Source organism: Mobula hypostoma, chromosome 7, assembly GCF_963921235.1.
Source record: "Mobula hypostoma chromosome 7, sMobHyp1.1, whole genome shotgun sequence".
Lineage (NCBI taxonomy): Eukaryota > Metazoa > Chordata > Chondrichthyes > Myliobatiformes > Myliobatidae > Mobula > Mobula hypostoma.
In genome coordinates, this window is record NC_086103.1 from 185,662,626 (window position 1) to 185,683,575 (window position 20,950).

The 20,950-nt window shown below is 47.7% G+C and overlaps 1 protein-coding gene across 3 annotated transcripts in view; it reads right to left on the reverse strand.

Moving 5' to 3' along the window:
* LOC134349826 (uncharacterized) overlaps positions 1 to 16,354 on the reverse strand; it is a 35,867-nt gene extending 19,513 nt beyond the window's left edge. For 2 of the 3 annotated variants that reach the window (XM_063054749.1, XM_063054747.1), the window contains exons 1-2: positions 16,243 to 16,354; positions 15,996 to 16,101 (exon numbers count right to left, since the gene is read on the reverse strand). The gene's annotated coding sequence lies outside the window, so the exon portion shown is untranslated. Of the gene's footprint in view, positions 1 to 8,352; positions 8,488 to 15,995; positions 16,102 to 16,242 lie in introns of all 3 variants that reach the window. The other variant, XM_063054748.1, reaches the window with a different exon arrangement.
* Positions 16,355 to 20,950: the final 4,596 nt, after the last annotated feature.

Sequence of the window (20,950 nt, forward strand, 5' to 3'; positions counted from 1 at the left end):
AATTACTGCTTCATCGTGAATGCCAAGTAACTAAAATGTCTTGATCAACTTGCCATGTTGGACCTTGTCAAAAGCTTTCGTGCTGTCCATGTAGGCCATATCCATTGCCTCTCCTACATCAGCGCTCCTGGTAACTTCCTTGAAAGACTCTATGTAAGATTGGTTGTACACAACCTATCATGCACGGACAAAAGAGATTATATCTGGCCCTTTAGAACACTTTCCAATAACTTACACACTACTGATTTCCCTTGAATTCCTGCTATTCCTTATATTCCTCAAGTAACTTGCTTGTTCCTTGCTGTCTATACCTATTATGCACCACCTTCTCCTCCTTAATCCAATCAATATCTTCCAAAAAACAAGCTTTGCTGAACCTGTTATCCTTGCCTTTTATTCTGACAGGAATACAAACTCCAGACTAACAAATTTGCATTTCAATTTAGCAAGCACGCCTTTGACAGAAAACAACCTGTCCCAATCTACCCCTGCTTGATCTTTCTGAGGACACCAAAACTGGCCTTTATCCAATTTAGAATCTCAAGCCTCGGACCAGACCTATCCTTTCCCATAATTAACAGAAACCAATGATCACTTGCTCCAATGTGTCACCTACACAAATTTCTCTCATCTGCCCTCTTATTCCCTGATAGGAGATCCAGTATCTCACTCTGTAGTGGGGACCTATTAAGGAAACTTTCCTGAACACATTTGAGGACCTCTATTCTGTCAGGCTACCCAGACAGAATATAAGGTGCAGTTCCTCCAACGTGAGTGTGGCCTCATCGAGACAGTGGAGGAGGCCATGAATATTCCACCTGGGTCGCCTCCTACCTAATGGCATGAACATTGATTTCTCGAACTTCCAGTAATGTCACCCTTCAGCAGGGATGCAGTGCTGCTGGAGCTCACCGGAGCACCGCTCCAGCACCTATATAAAAAAAAAGTTAAAATAAACAGCGGCTGCATATTAAATAGAGGGAATTTTACTGAGGTGGGAGTTGGGGAGAGGGGGTGGTGGCTGCTGGGGAAAATACCACTAATAACATTAGGATACTTGATCGCTTTTGGTGAAATCCTGGAGCTGTGACTGTTTTTTATTTAGGTATTTGTGAAATTCCTCCTCGCTCGACCCGTGATATCGTATCTGTTAAATAGGGGCTGTGGACAATTCTGATTTGATGGGGGACAGCTGTGAGAGCACGGAGAAACATCTGGAGTAACTTCTGAAATGCCGGTTCGCTGCCGCTGCTACTGTGCGATCAAGAATCTCCGGAGGGAAGGCCCCAAAATCCTCAGCTTTGCCTGCTGCTGGCGACTGGGGCTGGGGTCGAAGCGTTTGGATAGAGATGGTGCTCAGTGCTCGGTGTCAGAGGGCTGGTCGGAGCTTGAAGTTTTGGGACGACTCAGAGTCGGACTGTGATCGGGTATGGCAGGGGGAGTTTCCTTCCTTCTCCCGTCTGTGTAGGATGTGGGACTTTCAAGACTTGAACTTTTTACCATGCTCACGGCCTCTTCATCAAGTTACGGTATTGCTTGCACTGTTGTAACTATATAGTCATAGTCATAGTCATAGTCATACTTTATTGATCCCAGGGGAAATTGGTTTTTGTTACAGTTGCACCATAAATAATTAAGTAGTAATAAAACCATAAATAGTTAAATAGTAATATGTAAATTATGCCAGGAAATAAGTCCAGGACCAGCCTATTGGCTCAGGGTGTCTGACCCTCCAAGGGAGGAGTTGTAAAGTTTGATGGCCACAGGCAGGAATGACTTCCTATGACGCTCTGTGTTGCATCTCGGTGGAATGAGTCTCTGGCTGAATGTATTCCTGTGCCCACCCAGTACATTATGTAGTGGATGGGAGACATTGTCCAAGATGGCATGCAACTTGGACAGCATCCTCTTTTCAGACACCACCGTCAGAGAGTCCAGTTCCATCCCCACAACATCACTAGCCTTACGAATGAGTTTGTTGATTCTGTCGGTGTCTGCTACCCTCAGCCTGCTGCCCCAGCACACAACAGCAAACATGATCGCACTGGCCACCACAGACTTGCAGAACATCCTCAGCATCGTCCGGCAGATGTTAAAGGACCTCAGTCTTCTCAGGAAATAGAGACGGCTCTGACCCTTCTTGTAGACAGCCTCAGTGTTCTTTGACCAGTCCAGTTTATTGTCAATTCGTATCCCCAGGTATTTGTAATCCTCCACCATGTCCGCACTGACCCCCTGGATGGAAGCAGGGGTCACTGGTACCTTAGCTCTCCTCAGATCTACCACCAGCTCCTTAGTCTTTTTCACATTAAGCTGCAGATAATTCTGCTCACACCATGTGACAAAGTTTCCTACCGTAGCCCTGTACTCAACCTCATCTCCCTTGCTGATGCATCCAACTATGGCAGAGTCATCTGAAAACTTCTGAAGATGACAAGACTCTGTGCAGTAGTTGAAGTCTGAGGTGTAAATGGTGAAGAGAAAGGGAGACAAGACAGTCCCCTGTGGAGCCCCAGTGCTGCTGATCACTCTGTCGGACACACAGTGTTGCAAGCACACGTACTGTGGTCTGCCAGTCAGGTAATCAAGAATCCATGACACCAGGGAAGCATCCACCTGCATCGCTGTCAGCTTCTCCCCCAGCAGAGCAGGGCAGATGGTGTTGAACGCACTGGAGAAGTCAAAAAACATGACCCTCACAGTGCTTGCTGGCTTGTCCAGGTGGACGGAGACACAGTTCAGCAGGTAGACGATGGCATCCTCAACTCCTAGTCGGGGCTGGTAGGCGAACTGGAGGGGATCTATGTTATAATTATGTGGTTTTTGTCAGTTTTTCAGTCTTGCTCTGTCCTGTGTTTCTGTGATATCACGCTGGAGGAATAGGGGTCACAGTTTGAGGATAAAGGGGAAGCCTTTAAGGACTGAGATTAGGAAAAACTTCTTCACACAGAGAGTGGTGAATCTGTGGAATTCTCTGCCACAGGGAACAGATGAGGCCAGTTCATTGGCTATATTTAAGAGGGAGTTAGAAATGGCCCTTGTGGCTACAGGGATCAGGGGGTATGGAGGGAAGGCTGGTGCAGGGTTCTGAGTTGGATGATCAGCCATGATCATAATAAGTGGCGGTGCAGGCTCGAAGGGCCGAATGGCCTACTCCTGCACCTATTTTCTATGTTTCTATGTTTCTTAATGCATGCATTACTAAATGACAATAAAAGGGAACTGTGTGTCCTCATAATCTAATAATCTAATCTAATTTTCTGTTCTCATTGATGAACCAACAAGCCTGAGCATTAAGATCGCCCTAATAGTTTATTTGAAATGTGGAAGTGATAAGGAAGGGGATCCCCATTTTAAGTTTTTAGATTTAATTGAACTGCCTGATCAGAAAGCTGCAACTATTGCTAAGCATCTATCGAACTGTCTCAATAACCATGGGTTTGATGAATCTTACTTGAAACAGAACCTTGTAGCATTTGCTACTGATGGGGTGAGTGTAATGCTTGGTGTCAAATCTGGTGCTGCTATGATTCTCAAGGAGCATTACCCTGATGTGATAATTAGGTACTGTCTTAATCACAGATTAGAACTTGCAATAGGTGATTAGGTGAGGGAAGTTCATGGAATAAATCATTTTCAATCATTTATGGACAAATTGTACTCTGTTTACAGTAGATCACCTCTAAATCAGAAGGAACTGTCTGAATGTGCCTCTCAACTAGAACAACAAATTTGCAAAATAGGCTGTGTTCTGGGCACTAGATGGGTAGCTAGCTCGTTTTGAACAGTTTCAGCAGTGTGGCAAAATTATGAAGCACTGTGTTTTCATTTTGAAAAACCAATGAAGGATGAAACAAGATCTGGGAGTGACAGAAGAAGCTATGAAGGTCTGTTGAAAAGACTCTTCAGAACAGTTTCTGTTGGACTTAGCTCTAACGTATGAGACGTTACATGAACTTGGTTTACTGTCAGAGTGTTTACAGAAATGCACTACTACGATTGTTTATACAGACAAACTGATTCAACGGAGCATAAGATCACTGCATGGACTGAAAGAGCAACCTGGTACAAAAAACTCTAGAAGTTCAAGAGGCAGTTGAAAAGGGGAAGTTTGGAGAAATTACTTTAACAAGCAACAACAGAATTGTCTCCATTAATTATCTACAGTTTCTTTCGAGTCTTATGAACAAGTTGCAGCACAGTATACACAAAATAATCTGCAGATGCTGGGATCAAAGCAACACTCACAACACGCTGGAGGAACTCAGCAGGTCAGGCAGCATCCGTGGAAACGAGTCGACGTTTCGGGCCGGAACCCTTCGTCAGGACTGAAGAGGGAAAGGGCAGAGGCCCTATAAAGAAGGTGGGGGGAGGGTTGGAAGGAGAAGGCTGGTAGGTTCAGTTGAAAAACCAGTAATTTGAAAGACAAAGGGGTGGGGGAGGGAAAGCAGGGAGGTGATAGGCAGGAAAACAATGGGTAGTAGAAGGAGGCGGAACCATGAGGGAGATGATAGGCAGCTGGGGGAGGGGGCAGAGTGAAATAGGGAGCGAGGAAGGGAGGGGAGGAAATTACCGGAAGCTGGAGAATTCTATGTTCATACCAAGGGGCTGGAGACTACCTAGACGGTATATGAGGTGTTGCTCCTCCAACCTGAGTTTAGCCTCATCATGGCAGTAGAGGAGGCCATGTATGGACATATCTGAATGGGAATGGGAAGCAGAGTTAAGTGTGTGGTTACCTCTGCTCTGTCCGCCAAAACAGACAGGATCTCCCGGTAGCCACCCACTTCAACTCTGCTTCCCATTCCCATTCAGATATTCCCTCTCTCCCTCTCTCTCTGCATCACTACCCAACTCAATACCACAAACTGAACTGAACTTTACTCATAATGGTAAGACTATCTATTTACCCCTAGACTTGAAGAAGTTTGGTTTTCATATATTTCCACACTTACTTATATATAATCATTGCTAACCTGTTTGATTTATCTTCATTTATATTACTGTATTGCGTAGTTACTAATAAATACCATTAGGTAATAGCAATACCGGACTCCAGAGTGTTTTCTATTTCTGCTGGTTCTTTAACCCGTCATGGGGTATGTGACATATGTCACACCTAATTTGGGTACCTGCTCATTACATGAATGGGGCAAGGAAGTTGCCCAGTACATGAAATGAGCAGGTACACAAATTGGGTGTCTCACACACACACACACACACACACACACATATATAGAGAGAGAGAGGATATAGGAAATGGCAAGCATTTTGTCAGCTCTGGCACCTAAAAAATTAGCACTGCACCCCTGACCCTCACCATTCCCCATCCCCTTTTCCCTCTCTCACCTTATCTTCTTGCCTGCCCATTGCCTCCCTCTGGTGCTCCTTCCCTTTTCTTCTATGGTCCTCTATCCTCCCCTTCTCCAGTCCTGTGTCTCTTTCACCAATCAACTTCCCAGCTCTTTACTTCATCCTCCCCCTGCCAGTTTCACCTATCACCTTGTGTATCTCTCTCCCCCTCCCACCTTTTAAATCTACTCCTCATCTTTTTTTCTCCAGTCCTACCGAAGGGTCTCAGCCTAAACTGTTGACTATTTACTCTCTTCCATAGATTCTGCCTGGCGTGCTAAGTTCTTCCAGCATTTTGTGTGTGTTGCTCTAGATTTCCAGCATCTGCAAATTTTCTCTTGTTTGTGATTGGATAACTGTCTATACAGGTCACATCTTCTCTGAAAGAGAGCCCAATGATCCAACACCCTGAAACCCTTCCTCCTGCTCGGTCTCCTTAGCCAAGTGTTAAAATGTATTATCATCATATTTCTGCCCTCAATACCATGTGTTACAGGTAGCAATCTGAGATCCCAACACTGGAGGTCCTGTTCTTTTACCCATCACCAAACTCCCGGAAGTCACTCTGTAGGATCTCTTCACTCTTCCTACTAATGTCGTTGGTACCGTCATGGACCTCAACATCTGGCTGCTCACCCTCCCACTTAAGATGCTATGGACGTGATCCCAGATTTCCCTGATCCCTGCCCTCAGGAGGCAACATAAATTCAGGGAATCCTGTTTGTGTCCACAGAACCTCCTGCCTCTTCTCCTAACCAATGAATCCCCTCACATTACTGTTGCTCTTTCTCCCCGTATCCCCCGCTGAGCCACAGAGACAGACTCAGTGCCAAAGACGTGACTGCTGTAACTTTCCTCTGCGAGGTCACCCTCTCCCCTCCTTCAGCTGTATTCAAAGGGGTACACAGTATCCCTCCAATGTTCACTCAGTAGAAGAGAAGCTGTCATGTGTTCGATTGCAGACTGCTGCACATACAACCTGTGGTTCACTTTCAAGAACCCTTCATCTCATGTGCTCGATATTCATAGCTTATTTATTCATTCATCATCATTATTATTATATTTACTCTTTTCCCTTTTGAATTTCCACAGATTGCTGTCTATTGCACATTGCTTGTCATCCCATCAGGTATGGTCTTGCATTCTGGTCTCTCAAGGTTGTATATGGAGACATCGATGTACTTTGGTAATACATTTACTTTGACATTGAAGCACCTTCAATAACTCCAAAAGACTGAGGTTTGGTAAAATACTGAAAGGCTTTTATTCGCTGTACAATACGACCTCCACGACCTCCACAGTGAGTGTCTGCCCCCGGACTGAGGGGGAGGGGCAAGGTGAATCACCTTTATACAGGGTTCTGTGGGAGGAGCCACAGGGGCAGTCAGCAGAGGGGTGTGTCCAGACAGGTAACCCAGTTACAACATATATACATGGTTTACCACAGACATCGTTATACGTTGCAGTAGAACAAAATGAAACAATAAATACCACAAGAAACGCTGCAGAGGCTGGAAATCCAGAGCATCACACACAAAACGCAGAAGGAAAAATGGGCGGGGGGGGGGAGGAGAGAGAGAGAGGAAAGGAATTTAAATTTAAATTTAGCTCTCAAATATCAGAATCCACATTCATTTTTTTTGGCAAATACAATGTGGGGATTAGCTGCCACTTAGTGTACAGGACTGCAGTACTGAACAGACAATAGTGTAGAAATGACTAGGGCATTCCACACATCCACCACTCTCTGTGTAAAAACCTACCTCTGATACCCCCCCCCCATACTTCCCTCCAATCATCTTAAAATTAATCCCCTCGTATTAGCAATTGCCACCCTGAGAAAAAGAGTGCTCTCTCTGTGCATCTTATTCACTTTTATCAATTCACCCCTCAATCCCCTTCATTCCAAAAATAAAAGCCCCAGCTCGCTCAGCTTTTCAAAACAATTTTTTTCATTATCCCTTGTACGTTACTCATTTTCAGTCTATATGTAACAGCATTTACCTATTTAATTTACACAAAAATGCAAAGTGGTGATAGTGTTGCTATACAGCAATAGTGATATGGATTGTGACGGTTGGTTCAAGAACCAGATGGTTGAAGGACAGTCTCTGTCCCTGAACCTGTGGTGTGAGGCTTCAGGCTTCTGTACCTCCTGCCTGATGGTAGCTGCAAGAAGCTGACATGGCCCTGTTGGTGGGGATCTCTGATGATAAATGTTGCCTTCGTGAGACAGAGGATTGCAGGTCAATACTGCTTTCAACCACTTTTACACATCAATGCTTTGCAGAAGATGCCACAGGAATATAACACGTTTGTGGTGTTAGATTGTGACTACGTCTGAAGTCAATGCAGAGCAATTTGTTCAGTAACTATATGATCAGTGGGTGGATGGGAAGGAGAAAAGGGGTTTGTTTTCTGTTGTTCTGCCACTGCATGTTTCGATGTACGTGTGATAATATTAATAATAATAACAACCCGTGAGGGGTTTTCTGTCCCCCATCGGGCACGTCCCCAGGTGGCGGTCTGGGGAAAGCTCTGCAGATATACAGGGCAGGGGGGAAATAAAATACCACTGGTGGACCAAATCAGAAACAGACCCAGGCACGTCTGTACCCAGGTAGGACGGAGCTCTGATCAGCATCTGTTCTCCATGTTAGGGGCAGTTGAAACCAGAAACCTGGCTGTAGGTAGAAACAGAAATACCCTTTCACTTTAGAAATGGAGACTTGTCTAGGGAACAGAGTGATACAGCCACTGCCCAGGGATTGCTAGGGCCTCCCTGGAAGTAACGCTGGGCATGACTGTAAGCAGGTTGCTGGTGGTGCCCTGCTGAATCAATGTTACAGCACAATATCGCTCCATGCTATACAAGAAAATAATGAAGATGCCAACTGAAGAAAATAGAATCTCTTCGACAACTGCTCCACAACCTGCCAGTAATAGCAACAACACAGGTGCAGAGTCTCCACCGAATGCTAAGGACAAAACTGAGCTTACAGACAAAAACAGTCCTGACGAAGGGTCTCGGCCTGAAACGTCGACTGCGCCTCTTCCTATAGATGCTACTTGGCCTGCAGCGTTCACCAGCAACTTTGATGTATGTTGCTTGAATTTCCAGCATCTGCAGAATTCCTGTTGTTTGCGACAAAATTATCTTAATACTTAACAACATGCAAAGAAAATATATGAGCACTGACCCAACAAAAAGACCCTACCAAACAAAACAAGACATCAACATTTGCAAAAATTATTAATACTCTCAATAATATTATATTATCACAATATTTAGGAAAACTCGAAACATTTGAAGAACTACACACAATAACATACTGCAGAACATTAACAGCAGTACAGTGCATTGATTCCAAAATAGAGACATTCATTAATAGAAACCCAAAACTGAGTAATGAAATGAGAACACTGAAATGGCAGAAAAGATTAAGAAACAAAATTGAAACTTTAGGAGCAGAAATAACCTCCCTAATAGATTATATAATGGATAACCTGAGCAAAAAAGGTATGATAAAGACTAAGGAAACATACAATCAACTGATAGCTACATGAAAACAAATACTTGGTGCATACAAAGCCAGACTAAATAGATGCATGAAATGCGCCAGATGAGGAAAACAGAATTATCAGTTCAGGAACACGGAGAAAGGTTTACACAGAAAATTGAAACTAAATTCGACACACCAAAATGCCACCAACCCTGGCACAGGATTACTAACAAACATAGAGGTAATGAACTTTTGGTCTAATATCTAGTCATCAGCATAATGCACAACCAAGAAGCAAACTGGATTAGGGAGGGAAAAGGACTGAAGAAATGCAATTACTTGAAGTTACAATGGATATGCTAAATGTGGTTATAAATAATACCACACCTCTGGAAAAGTACTGGCAATGTTAATTTTCAAATTCTAGCATCACACATCCTGCAACTAATTGTCATTCACTGAGATAGTCACAATATACTTACAGAAGAGCACAACAGATGCCATAAAGGATGTAAAGTACAACTGATAATAGATTCTGTAGTTCTAAGTCAAGCCCGGTGGAAAAGCAGAAATCTTGCATGTTGTTATATTGACCACCAAAAAGCATTTGATTCTGTCTCACGGTTAATAAAAGTTCTTAATAAATGTATGGGGTCTTTCTTTTTTGTTAAATTTAAAATGGCTTCTTTTGTTATGTTATACTGGGGAATGCTTCTTTGTGATGTTAAATGCTGAGAAAGTTTCTAACTAGACATTTGCTTGGGTTAGTACAGACAACAGGGTGCTATTAGCCAATGGGTGGTCATGTATCGTTCTGTTTTCGGATACAATGCTGGATGATATGACTGTGGACGGGGTTTTTGACGGGGAGTCAGAGGAGAGACGGGGAGTCGGGGGAGAGACGAGGAGTCGGAGGAGAGACCAGGAGTCGGAGGAGAGACGAGGAGGATGGTGGAGAGACGGGGAGGACGGTAGACGGGGTTTTTGGGGGGGAGTCGGAGGAGAGACGGGGAGGACGGTAGACGGGGTTTTTGGGGGGGAGTCGGAGAAGAGACGGGGAGGACGGAGGAGAGACGGGGAGTCGGAGGAGAGACGGGGAGGACGGAGGTGAGACGGGGAGTCAGAGGAGAGACGGGGAGTCGGAGGAGAGACGGGGAGTCAGAGGAGAGACGAGGAGGACGGAGGAGAGACGGGGAGTTGGAGGAGAGACGGGGAGGACGGTGGACGGGGTTTTTGGGGGGGAGTCGGAAGAGAGACGGGGAGTCGGGGAGGACGGTGGAGAGATGGCGAGTCGGAGGAGAGACGGGGAGTCGGAGGAGAGACGAGGAGGATGGTGGAGAGATGAGGAGTCGAAGGAGAGACGGGGAGTCGGAGGAGAGACAGGGAGGACGGAGAGACGAGGAGGACGGAGGAGAGACGGGGAGGACGGAGGAGAGACGGGGAGTCAGAGGAGAGACGGGGAGTCAGAGGAGAGACGAGGAGGACGGAGGAGAGACGGGGAGTTGGAGGAGAGACAGGGAGGACGGTGGACAGGGTTTTTGGGGGGGAGTCGGAGGAGAGACAGGGAGGACGGAGAGACGAGGATGACGGAGGAGAGACGGGGAGGACGGAGGAGAGACGGGGAGTCGGAGGAGAGACGGGGAGGACGGAGGTGAGAGGGGGAGTCAGAGGAGAGACGGGGAGTCGGAGGAGAGACGGGGAGTCAGAGGAGAGACGAGGAGGACGGAGGAGAGACGGGGAGTTGGAGGAGAGACGGGGAGTTGGAGGAGAGACGGGGAGGACGGTGGACAGGGTTTTTGGGGGGGAGTCGGAGGAGAGACAGGGAGGACGGAGAGACGAGGATGACGGAGGAGAGACGGGGAGGACGGAGGAGAGACGGGGAGTCGGAGGAGAGACGGGGAGGACGGAGGTGAGAGGGGGAGTCAGAGGAGAGACGGGGAGTCGGAGGAGAGACGGGGAGTCAGAGGAGAGACGAGGAGGACGGAGGAGAGACGGGGAGTTGGAGGAGAGACGGGGAGTTGGAGGAGAGACGGGGAGGACGGTGGACGGGGTTTTTGGGGGGGAGTCGGAAGAGAGACGGGGAGTCGGGGAGGACGGTGGAGAGATGGCGAGTCGGCGGAGAGACGGGGAGTCGGAGGAGAGACGAGGAGGATGGTGGAGAGATGAGGAGTCGAAGGAGAGACGGGGAGTCGGAGGAGAGACAGGGAGGACGGAGAGACGAGGAGGACGGAGGAGAGACGGGGAGGACGGAGGAGAGACGGGGAGTCAGAGGAGAGACGGGGAGTCAGAGGAGAGACGAGGAGGACGGAGGAGAGACGGGGAGTTGGAGGAGAGACAGGGAGGACGGTGGACAGGGTTTTTGGGGGGGAGTCGGAGGAGAGACAGGGAGGACGGAGAGACGAGGATGACGGAGGAGAGACGGGGAGTCGGAGGAGAGACGGGGAGGACGGAGGAGAGACGGGGAGTCAGAGGAGAGACGGGGAGTCGGAGGAGAGACGGGGAGTCAGAGGAGAGACGAGGAGGACGGAGGAGAGACGGGGAGTTGGAGGAGAGACGGGGAGGACGGTGGGCGGGGTTTTTGGGGGGGGAGTCGGAGAAGAGACGGGGAGGACGGTGGAGAGATGGGGAGTCGGAGGAGAGACGGGGAGTCGGAGAAGAGACGGGGAGTCGGAGGAGAGACAGGGAGGACGGTGGAGAGACGGGGAGTCGGAGGAGAGACAGGGAGGACGGAGAGACGAGGAGGACGGTGGACGGGGTTTTTGGGGGGAGTCGGAGGAGAGACGGGGAGGACGGTGGATGGGGTTTTTGGGGCGCAGTCGGAGGAGAGACGGGGAGTCGGAGGAGAGACGAGGAGGACGGAGGAGAGACAGGGAGTCAGAGGAGAGACGGGGAGGACGGTGGAGAGATGGCGAGTCAGAGGAGAGACGGGGAGGACGGTGGAGAGATGGCGAGTCGGAGGAGAGACGGGGAGTTGGAGGAGAAACGAGGAGTTGGAGGAGAGACGGAGAGGATGGTGGACGTGCGGGGGTTTTGACGGGGAGACGGGGGAGAGACGAGGAGTCGGAGGAGAGACGGGGAGTTGGAGGAGAGACGGGGAGTCAGAGGAGAGACAAGGAGGACGGTGGAGAGACGGGGATTCGGTGGAGAGATGGGGAGTCGGAGGAGAGACGGGGAGGACGGAGGAGAGACGGGGAGTCGGAGGAGAGACGGGGAGGAGGGTGGAGAGACGGGGAGTCGGAGGAGAGACGGGGAGGAGGGTGGAGAGACGGGGAGGACGGAAGAGAGTCGGCGATTCGGTGGAGAGACGGGGAGTCGGAGGAGAGACGGGGAGGACGGAGGAGAGACGGGGAGTCGGAGGAGAGACGGGGAGTCGGTGAAGAGACGAGTAGACAGAGGAGAGACGGGGAGTCAGAGGAGAGACGGGGAGGACGGTGGAGAGATGGCGAGTCGGAGGAGAGACGGGGAGTTGGAGGAGAAACGAGGAGTTGGAGGAGAGACGGAGAGGATGGTGGACGTGCGGGGGTTTTGACGGGGAGACGGGGGAGAGACGAGGAGTCGGAGGAGAGACGGGGAGTTGGAGGAGAGACGGGGAGTCAGAGGAGAGACAAGGAGGACGGTGGAGAGACGGGGATTCGGTGGAGAGATGGGGAGTCGGAGGAGAGACGGGGAGGACGGAGGAGAGACGGGGAGTCGGAGGAGAGACGGGGAGGAGGGTGGAGAGACGGGGAGTCGGAGGAGAGACGGGGAGGAGGGTGGAGAGACGGGGAGGACGGTGGAGAGACGGGGATTCGGTGGAGAGACGGGGAGTCGGAGGAGAGACGGGGAGGACGGAGGAGAGACGGGGAGTCGGAGGAGAGACGGGGAGGACGGAAGAGAGTCGGCGATTCGGTGGAGAGACGGGGAGTCGGAGGAGAGACGGGGAGTCGGTGGAGAGACGGGGAGTCGGTGAAGAGACGAGTAGACAGAGGAGAGACGGGGAGTCAGAGGAGAGACGGGGAGGACGGAGGAGAGACGGGGAGTCGGAGGAGAGACGGGGAGGACGGTGGAGAGACGGGAGACGGAGGAGAGACGGGGAGACGGAGGAGAGACGGGGAGTCGGTGGAGAGACGGGGAGTCGGAGGAGAGACGGGGAGTTGGAGGAGAGACGGGGAGGATGGTGGACAGACGGGGAGATGGAGGAGAGACGGGGAGTTGGAGGAGAGACGGGGAGGACGGTGGACAGACGGGGAGATGGAGGAGAGACGGGGAGTTGGTGGAGAGACGGGGAGGACGGAGGAGAGACGGGGAGTCGGGGGAGAGACGGGGAGTTGGAGGAGAGACGGGGAGGACGGTGGAGAGACGGGGAGGACGGTGGAGAGACGGGGAGGACGGAGGAGAGACGGGGAGTCAGGGGAGAGACGGGGAGTCGGCAGGGAGACGGGGAGGACGGTGGAGAGACGGGGGTCGGAGGAGAGACGAGGAGGTCGGAGGAGAGACAGGGAGGATGGCGGAGAGACGGAGAGTCGGAGGAGAGTCGGTGAGGACGGTGGACGTGCGGAGAGGCTCCGGTCGATCACTTCGGGTGGTCCCGAGCCGTGAGTCGATAGGATCCGGGTGGTCGTCAGGAATCGATTGAGCTCCAACGGTAGCGTGCGAGGAACTTGGACTTTGATAAGTGTTGGCGCCTTATTTTTTTATTACTTCCCTTTCTGTATCAAATTTATATTAATGTCATAGATTTAGTAATATCTATAAAGTGTATTTGTTAAAATTTACTGGGTGTGCTGGCTGATGATTGATGTTTGATTCGGGTGGCGACTGACACTGTGGGGAGTGCTGAGACAGGTGCTGGGTGGGATTTCCCCTAGACATATACAAGCCAATATAACTGAACGTTACATAAGTATAAACTGCACCCTGTACATGTGATGATACAACATATGATGAACCATTGGTGTACTATACTCACCCTATCTATCAACCAAAAATGAATAACCACCATTATCAAAATAAGCAAAGGGATTTTTCAGGGTGACTCTCTGAGCCCACTATGGTTTTGACTAGCTTTAAACCATCTCTCTAATTTACTGAATCAGATGAAAATAGGGTATTAAATCAGAAACAACCAAACAATTTACACCTTCTATACATGGACACTTTGAAATTATACGCTCCTTCATCGGTAAAGCTAAAGCAATTAATTCAAATAATAGAACTATCCTTGAAAGATATAAACATGAACTTCAGACTAGATAATTGCAAAACATTAAACATAAAGAAAGGGACAATAGAGATAGTACAACATAAAAAAGGAGCAGCAGGGTACAATACAACCGATGGATGAATAGAAAACAAATAAGTATTTGGAATATCAACAAGCAAAGAAAATAGATCGTAGCGTGATAAAGGAAAAACTTTTGGCAGAATTTGCTCTGAGGCTTAAAAACATCTGCCAAACAGAGCTCAACAGTGAAAATATAACAAAGGCAATATTGTCACGTACCCCGTGACCGGTTTAAGAATCAGCAGAAATAGAAAGCACTTTGGAGTCCAGTATTACTATTAACTAATATTATTTATTAGTAACTACGCAATATATTTATTTATTATTTATTAATATCCACCGTGATGCAACACAGAGCATCATGGGAAGTCATTCCTGCCTGTGGCCGTCAAACTTTACAACTCCTCCCTTGGAGGGTCAGACACCCTGAGCCAATAGGCTGGTCCTGGACTTATTTCATAATTTACTGGCATAATTTACATGTTACTATTTAACTATTTATGGTTTTATTACTATTTATTATTTATGGTGCAACTGTAATGAAAACCAATTTCCCCCGGGATCAACTATGACTATGACTATGATGTAGTAATATAAATGCATATATATTAAACAGGTTAGCAATGATTATATATATATGCGTGTGGAAATATATGAAAACCAAGCTTCTTCACGTCTAGGGGTAAATGGATAGTCTTAGGATGATGAGTAAAGTTCAGTTCAGTTCGTGGTATTGAGTTGAGTAGTGCTGGAGAGAGAAAGAGGGAGAGATTTGAGTCTTCAGGTGAGCTGACGCCGTTGATCTTCCCGTTGTCCTCCGAAATCCTTCAGAAGTCACCGACTGTGACCACAACAAAGGGGACCATTCTTCTGTGGTGGAACTATCAACCCAGGCGAGGGTTGGACACGAATAATTCCCCACCGGTCACACCTTTTTCACACTGCAAGAGCTACTGATCGATCCTCCAAAACCCACCTTTTCTGTGGGTACAACAAAGGTCATTCAGTGACCAAAACCATGTGTCTGTAGGTCTATCATCTGACCTTCTATTTATCTCACTGTGCTGAACACCAACTGTCTATCAAGCATTTCCTCTCTTCTCTCTCTGTAAGAACTTGGAAGCTGCCAGTGTCCTTGTATATTCAAAACAAGCTTTAGAGTTTATATAAACACCATCTCAAGGCAGTTCTTTGCCTCTCTATCTCTCCGTAACCACTCAAACAGTGTCCAAAAGTCAGTTGCCTTTTCCCGACGTTTCAAAGTGACAGTCCACAGCAAAAAGCAACCCCAGGGGTACATAACAATATAATACCCTGGTTTTGATCTCTACTGCTATGCTGCAGATATTTCACTTTGGTAGTTTTTTTGCAAAAGTAATGTGCCCTGATGGTAGAATGTTTTGGTTTTGACTAAAGATAAGCAGCCCTTCTGTTCAGCTTAAGAATGTTGTGTCAGCCAATCAGGGTGGTGGGTATGGAGAAAGTTCTAGTGAGAGCGGAGGGGGGAGTTTTGTGAAGGACAATAGTTTGGGGTCTTTTGGTGGGAGCTGCGGAGCGGGACATAAGGGAAGATGCTACAGAATGCATTGGGAAGGAGAGTCCCCGTTGCAAGAAGTGCTTTCTACAGATGAATGGCTCCAAGGAGGAAGGACCAATACCAAGAACAGGAGGAGGAAGAGGAATAACAGACATAAAAAATTTAAACAACACTCAGATAAAACTTCAAAGGATATATTTTCACCAATGAAAACTTGATTCAGCAGTGCACACGATCATATGCAATTCTGATGAGAATTCTGATAAGAACTCTCTCAAACTTAAATGAAAGCACAACCCAGAAAAATGAAGAAATTATGACTATGGAGGTAAAATTTAACCTGAGCAGACTGGATGTCAACAGGCAAGCGTCGATCGCCTGGCTCTGAGGTGAAGTCCTCTTCCCAGAAACAGAAGGGTTCCTCGTGGCAATTCAGGAGCAGGTGGCTAGCACAAAAAATGATCAAAAATACATAATTAAAGACCAACAAATTCAAGATGATAAATGCATAAAAAGAAAATAGAAACCAGAAACAACTGAACATGTTACAGGATTCTGCAGTAGTTTAACTCAGTTTGATTACTTACATAGACACAATTAAGTGGCAAACATTCACTAAAATTTTACTTTAAAATACAAACTTAACTAATTTGCTCTGCGTGTATTTTCCGTATCCACTTCTGCTGTGCCTGTTCAAACACCTCAGCGCCTGCTTTTTAATCTTTGCTATGGTATTTGCTTCCGGCCTCTTCAATCTTGATTGATGACTGTGTGCACAGAGAGTGGCTGTTCTCCCACACCTGTACAGCAGCCTGCTTCCTGCATCTGCTGCACGTTATTGAGTTCTGTGTCAATATTTCCCAGAAAAGCCCTTCATTTAGAAGAACGAAACTGATAAACAAAGACGAGAGCTAATCGCCACACCTCCATCCCATTCTGTGGAGAAGCAACCTACAGCAGTCCTGGCATAGGTTGAGGACCTCCTTTCGTGATTGAGTCTTGATTAAGGGTTTTGACCTGAAATGTCGACTTTTAACTCTTTTTCCATCGATACTGTCTGACCTGCTGAGTTCCTCCAGCATTTTGTGTGTGTTACTTTGATTTTCAGCACCTGCAGATTTTCTCTCAGAACATAGAACATGGAATAGTACAGCACAGTACAGGCCCTTCGGCCCACAATGTTGTGCCGACCCTCAAACCCTGCCTCCCATGTAAGCCCCCACCTTAAATTCCTCCATATACCTGTCTAGTGGTCTCTTAAACTTCACAAGTGTATCTGCCTCCACCACTGACTCAGGCAGTGCATTCCACGCACCAACCACTCTCTGAGTAAAAAACCTTCCTCTAATATCCCCCTTGAACTTCCCACCCCTTACCTTAAAGCCAAGCCCTGGGGAAGAGGCGCTGGCTATCCACGCTATCTATTCCTCTTATTATCTTGTACACCTCTATCATGTCTCCTCTCATCCTCCTTCTCTCCAAAGAGTAAAGCCCTAGCTTCCTTAATCTCTGATCATAATGCATACTCTCTAAACCAGGCAGCATCCTGGTAGATCTCCTCTGTACCCTTTCCAATGCTTCCACATCCCTCCTATAGTGAGGTGGCCAGAACTGGACACAGTACTCCAAGTGTGGCCGAACCAGGGTTTTATAGAGCTGCATCATTACATCGCGACTCTTAAACTCTATCCCTTGACTTATGAAAGCTAACACCCCATAAGCTTTCTTAACTACCCTATCCACCTGTGAGGCAACTTTCAGGGATCTGTGGAGATGTACCCCCAGATCCCTCTGCTCCTCCACACTACCAAGTATCCTGCCATTTACTTTGTACTCTGCCTTGGAGTTTGTCCTTCCAAAGTGTAACACCTCTTGCTTGTTATTCTCCCTCTGTTGCCACAGTTCTGGGTATCTCCACTGGATATCTGTAGTGTTCTTATTTACTGCTAGTTTCCTTACTATTCAATTCAGATTAAACTTGAACATATTGTACGGTACGAAGGAGATGGGCTCATTATTTTCATTATAGCATTAACATCAATGGTACTGTAATTGAGTGATAACCAGAGATTAATACAGCATGGAAACTGGCCCTTTAGGCCAACTCACCCATGAGCTACACTCAGCCACTTTATTGGGTAAACCTGAACACCTGCTTGTTAATGCAAATATCTAACAGTCATGCATGTCGCAACAACTCAATGAATAAAAGCACACAGACGTGGTCAAGAGGTTCAGTTGTTGTTCAGACCAAACATCAGGAGGGGGAAGAAATTTGATCTAAGTGACTTTGATCATGGAATGATTGTTGGTGCCAGACAGGGTGGTTTGAGTTTCTTAGAAACAGCTGATCTCCTGGGATTTTCACACACAAGTCTCCAAAGTTTACAGACAATGGTGCAAAAAAAAAACAAAAAAAAGTTCCAGTTCATGGTAGTTTTGTTTGTGAAGATGCCGTGTTAATGAGGGAGGTCAGAAAATAACGGGCAGACTGATTCAAGTTGACAGGAAGGTGTCAGTAACACAAATAACAGCATGTTACAACAGTGGTGTGCAGAATAACATCTCTGAATGCACAACACATTAAACTTTGGGCTATAACAGCAGAAGACCACAAATATTTAGGAAGTCTCACAAAACATGATCAAAAATACCAAGAAAAATTAAAGACCAACAAATTCAAGATGATAAAAGGAAATAGAAACTAGAAACAATTGAGCATGTTATGGGTTTCCGCAGTAGTTTAACTCAGTCTGTTTACTTACATAGGCACAGTTAAGTGGCAAACATTCACTAAAATCTTGCTTTAAGATGCAAACTTAACTAATTTGCTCTGGTGTTATTTCCGTATCTCTTTCTGCTGTGCCTGTTCAAACACCTCAGTGCCTGCTTTTTAATCTTTGCTACATACATCAAAGTTGCTGGTGAACGCAGCAGGCCAAGCAGCATCTATAGGAAGAGGTGCAGTCGACGTTTCAGGCCGAGACCCTTCGTCAGGACTATCTGAAGGAAGAGTGAGTAAGGGATTTGAAAGCTGGAGGGGGAGGGGGAGATGCAAAATGATAGGAGAAGACAGGAGGGGGAGGGATAGAGCCGAGAGCTGGACAGGTGATAGGCAAAAGGGGATACGAGAGGATCATGGGACAGGAGGTCCGGGAAGAAAGACAAGGGGGGGGGTGACCCAGAGGATGGGCAAGAGGTATATTCAGAGGGACAGAGGGAGAAAAAGGAGAGTGAGAGAAAGGAGAGTGAGAGAAAGAATGTGTGCATAAAAATGAGTAACAGATGGGGTACGAGGGGGAGGTGGGGCCTAGCGGAAGTTAGAGAAGTCAATGTTCATGCCATCAGGTTGGAGGCTACCCAGACGGAATATAAGGTGTTGTTCCTCCAACCTGAGTGTGGCTTCATCTTTATAGTAGAGGAGGCCGTGGATAGACATGTCAGAATGGGAATGGGATGCGGAATTAAAATATGTGGCCACTGGGAGATCCTGCTTTCTCTGGCGGACAGAGCGTAGATGTTCAGCAAAGCGGTCTCCCAGTCTGCGTCGGGTCTCACCAATATATAAAAGGCCACATCGGGAGCACCGGACGCAGTATATCACCCCAGTCGACTCACAGGTGAAGTGATGCCTCACCTGGAAGGACTGTTTGGGGCCCTGAATGGTGGTAAGGGAGGAAGTGTAAGGGCATGTGTAGCACTTGTTCCGCTTACACGGATAAGTGCCAGGAGGGAGATCAGTGGGGAGGGATGGGGGGGACGAATGGACAAGGGAGTTGTGTAGGGAGCGATCCCTGCAGAATGCAGAGAGAGTGGGGGAGGGAAAGATGTGCTTAGTGGTGGGATCCCGTTGGAGGTGGCAGAAGTTACGGAGAATAATATGTTGGACCCGGAGGCTGGTGGGGTGGTAGGTGAGGACCAGGGGAACCCTATTCCTAGTGGGGTGGTGGGAGGATGGAGTGAGACCAGATGTACGTGAAATGGGGGAGATGCGTTTAAGAGCAGAGTTGATAGTGGAGGAAGGGAAGCCCCTTTCTTTAAAAAATGAAGACATCTCCCTCGTCCTAGAATGAAAAGCCTCATCCTGAGAGCAGATGCGGCGGAGACGGAGGAATTGCGAGAAGAGGATGGCGTTTTTGCAAGAGACAGGGTGAGAAGAGGAATAGTCCAGATAGCTGTGAGAGTCAGTAGGCTTATAGTAGACATCCGTGGATAAGCTGTCTCCAGAGACAGAGACAGAAAGATCTAGAAAGGGGAGGGAGGTGTCGGAAATGGACCAGGTAAACTTGAGGGCAGGGTGAAAGTTGGAGGCAAAGTTAATAAAGTCAACGAGCTCTGCATGTGTGCAGGAAGCAGCACCAATGCAGTCGTCGATGTAGTGAAGGGAAAGTGGGGGACAGATACCAGAATAGGCACGGAACATAGATTGTTCCACAAAGCCAACAAAAAGGCAGGCATAGCTAGGACCCATACGGGTGCCCATAGCTACACCTTTAGTTTGGAGGAAATGGGAGGAGCCAAAGGAGAAATTATTAAGTGTAAGGACTAATTCCGCTAGACGGAGCAGAGTGGTGGTAGAGGGGAACTGATTAGGTGTTGTTTGTGTTTTAATCTTTGTTATTGTGTTTGTTTCCGGCCTCATGACTGATGACTGTGTGTACAGAGAGTGGCTGTTCTCCACAACTCTACACCAGCCTTTTTACTGCATCTGCTGCATGTTAATTCAGTTCTGTGTCGGTTTCCCGGAAAGACCCTTCATGTGGAAAAACGAAACTGATCAAGGCAAAAGCTACTCTCCACAGCTCCATCCCATTCTGTGGAGAAGACATGTCCTTTAATCGGTGACACAGCAGAGCAGCGGATAGATCTGCCGTCTCACAGTGTACATGATCTGGGTTCAATCCTGACCTGAACCTCTGTCCTCTCTTTCTCATTAACACCATCAGGGAGGAGGCGCAGGAGCCTGATAAAACCGCTCAATGATTCAGAAACAGCTTCTTCTCTGCCATCAGATTTCTGAACAGACCATGAACATCCCCTTACTCTTCACCCCTTCCCATCAGGCAGAAACCCTCACTCTTCACCTCCCTCCCATCAGGCAGAAACCCCTCACTCTTCATCCCCTCCCATCAGACAGAAACCCCTCACTCTTCACCCCTCCCATCGACAGAAACCCCTCACTCTTCACCCCCCCATCAGACAGAAACCCCTCACTCTTCACCCCTCCCATCGACAGAAACCCCTCACTCTTCACCCCTCCCATCAGACAGAAACCCCTCACTCTTCACCCCTCCC